This window comes from Zerene cesonia, unplaced genomic scaffold (assembly GCF_012273895.1).
Source record: "Zerene cesonia ecotype Mississippi unplaced genomic scaffold, Zerene_cesonia_1.1 Zces_u002, whole genome shotgun sequence".
Classification (NCBI taxonomy): Eukaryota; Metazoa; Arthropoda; class Insecta; order Lepidoptera; family Pieridae; genus Zerene; species Zerene cesonia.
Window position 1 is genome coordinate 276,534 of NW_024045132.1, and position 3,913 is coordinate 280,446.

Sequence of the window (3,913 nt, forward strand, 5' to 3'; positions counted from 1 at the left end):
ATATTGAAAAAATTGAAGTTTTATTCAGTGTTCATGAATTTTGTAAAATGACAAACTACCAGTGAACGTAAAAGCTATAATAAATTAAATGAAAAAGCACGGCGGTGGAATGAGAAGGAAGTGGACAATATATATCTTCAAGTACCTTACATAAAAGGCCACTAAACTTTATTGTTGTGTTTACGACGTTGTTCCACTAACTTTGTGTACATATTCGACACGAGAACACATCAATTTTACAAGTCGTTTCCGGGAAACACAAATATTAACTTTACATTATTTGCAACATTTATATATAAATAAATTAAAAATGTATATATTTTGCTCGATTTATGAACTGACTAGAAACCGTTAGCATTTTAAAGTAAATTAAGGAATTTAAACTAATGGACTGAGATAGAAGAATTCTTATTCTCTTGTTTGAGGTAGATAGGAGATACAATGTTTGAATCACGGTCTAGATTTCACGCTGTCGTAACGCCGGGCGTCCTACCAAGACCCCGTTTTGTGTATTATCTCTCGCTACAAATCACACCGGATGTCCCACGAAGGGAAAATGAAATTTGAGATACCGGGAAGGCATTGTTCCGTGAAAATATATCTTCTTGATATTCTCAAGACGAGGGATGTTTGAAGAGACGAAGATATTTTGTTAATACTTGGGTATGTCTTCGTCCTTTCGGTAATTGCGGATAAATGAACACTATTAATAAACCAAGCTGACTCAACTTTCTTTTATTTGAATGTGGAGCAAGATAAAGAAAATGCTAGGATTGTGTCGACATCAAATGCAGTCGTGTCCGGTGTTTGTATAGGTACCTATTGTTATTAAGTAAATATTACATGTAGTAATGCTGTTTATGACCTATATTTGTTTCGTTAGCACTTAGCGCTATAGCTTGCTGGGTTCTACCATAATATTTTTAATCACGAAACCATTTAAACGATTTCAGTGCGTGGGACTTAAAGAGGTACATTTTCACCAAACTTCGTGAACAAAAAACTTTTCCCTTAATTTTGTCTCAATACCAATAATATTTTCATTACATGATCTTTTACTAGACATTGCGACGAATAAAAAAATTATAAACTTAAAAAACAAAAAAATAAAAATCTCCAGTGTTCTTATGAAATTTTAAGGTGATTTTTTACCGAATTTAGAAGAGAACAAAAAAATAAAGCAACCAAAAACTTGGCTCTTTGAATTTTTCACATAAATTTTAGGTTATATGAAAAGAGTGTGAAAACAAAAGTTTCTAATTACTTACAACTTTGACATTCAACTTCATTCCGGAGGACTTATAGTTTTGTCGAAAACCGAAAAATCTCGAAATCTCGTTTCTTGCCCATAAAACCTCCTTTCCACTTCCTGGTCTCACATAATTTAACCGTTATTATAACCGACCGTAATTTTTTCTTCTTTTTTCTTTTCATTTTTGTTACTTAGTCTTTCTTTTACAATTTTATTTTTTTAAAGACCATCTACATTAATCTAATTGTGCAAATAAAATATGTATCAATCAACGAAATAGGTGAATAAAACAATTTGATATTGCTTTTGTAGATATAGAGGCTTGTTTAAATTTACATTTTCCATTACGTTTCAAACGACTAACATAATATGAAAAACGGATTTAGAAACCTTAACATTTTCTCTGAATAGCTAATGCATGTCAGAAACGGTCGAGATAAAATGATTTATGCAAGTAACTGTGATGATAAGAGGTCACTAAGTTTAGGAAGGACAAAGGGATGTTACAATGTGGCTTTCGGCGTCGCCGAGCAAAAACCCTCTGGATTACAATGTTTTGCTAAATATTTACGTACCACTTGGTGTGCTCGTAAACGCAAGATAACAGCCTAACTAAATCCTTTGAGCATTTAGTAATTTATCAAGTTCATTTTGTTTAATGTTACGTTGTATCTCTGTATCTAGTACTGCATGAGAATAAAACAGCAATCATACACAAAACCATTATAATGAAAAAATACCATATTTTGATACATTCATAAGTACATTAAGGCAGCTTAAGTGACGTTATTTCAAATTAGACGTTCCTCAAAACCACAAAGGCGATTAACGTACACAGAGTACCTAAAATAAGCTTGAAAAAATTGTAACCTAAGATGAAAATACACGGTGTATGTATAAAAAGTAATTGGAACATAGTGCTCTGAAATTCCGTTTGTATGCAAAGGGCAGCGTTGGTGCGGAAAATTATCCGCATTTGACTCACATAAGCGGGACGAATTACGATGTACAAAATGGATTGCATACTACTTGGTTTGCGCGAATCATCCAAATCAAATATGGATTTATATCATTCGGCTATAGCTCTGTTAGAACAGACCTATTGCTGAATGATGTATGATGATGAGTATTATAGAAATACTCTGCCTACAATTCAATGTGTCTAAAAAGTATTGACTTAGATTGATTACATTACGTAATACGATTGTTTTTACCTAGTATTTTCTTGTGTTTGATTTTACGCGAGTATTATACATTTAGAAATAAAAACTTTTAAACGGATTTTAAACGCGATTTATTCATTATATTATTAACCCGACGTTTTGAACACTTTACAGAGAGCGTGGTCTTTACGGGGAGACTGAGATGATATAACATCTTACACTCTGGACAATAACCACTTCTTACGATTCGACCAACCACAAATCCTCGCCAGAGAAAATAGATTTTTCCAAGACTTGTACGTGAGGCTATTGATATTAAAAAACATCCAAATTTCAATAGAGAAGATGGTTTACAACTTTCCATCACCTGGGATCCTGTTATCAAGAATTTAAACCCCATGTCAGACATACCAAAAGACCAGAGGACACTATCAGCCAATACTGCCAACATCTAGAAAAATACTCCACATACCAACTACGGAGAAATAGGTGGAGGTAGTTCACAAGCAACAGTTTTTGTATGTCCTTCAAGACATATAACATCTCAGTGTCCCCGTGACCACGCTCGCTGTAAAGTGTTCGAAACGTCGGGTTAATATATAATATAATGCATAAATCGCGTTTAAAATTCGTTAAAAAGTTTTTAATTTCTAAATGATTTTACCTTTTGCAAAAATAATACCTTTAATAAAACGTATTATTAAGTAGGTACGCAGAATAGTGAGAGCTATTATCTAGAAGCTATTTGCTAAGGAATCACTCATCATTATAAATCTCTAAACACTATATTGGGAAACGTACATGATTTAGCATAACGAATTCAGCGTTGAATATAAGCCTTTGGGATTAGCAATTAAATGCAGCGTTGTTAAAAGCCGATCATTAGGCTGATGAATCGGAGAGTGGGCAAGTAGACCAAAATCCGGCTATCGTAGCAGCCTAGCCAAGCTGGCGTGTATTCGCTGGCAAATTTACAGAGTAGTGTGAAATGGAGCGAGTCATTCGCGCACAAAGCGCTGCTAATGCGCGCCCGTCCGCTGCACTGCCCTGCAATTATATTTGCATACCACCTTTTAGGCAAGCAGAAAATTATAATGTTCACGTCAATATTATGACATTTTTTTAGAACTATTTGATTGTGTTTTTCTGCATTGTTTAATTTATTATGTAACTTGAAATTTATACAATGAGATAATTTTAGTTTCGTTATATTTTTCGCGTGTATAATGTTTCGTATAATTTCACGTTAAGGTTCAGGTCACAATCTTGATCTACCTTTTAGATTTAAGGGAATTTTAGCTATAATCTTAAATATTGTCAAAAAAATTGTGTTAACGACGTTACTGTCTATAACTTTATTTGAACACTGATTCAGGTAAAGAAACTTTGATGACAAGACAATCTATTACTTATTAAATTTAATAAGTAGTACTACTAACTAAAATCTGCTATAGTTTTATCGTTCACAGTTCCAGACTTTTTATTTTCTGAAATGAAT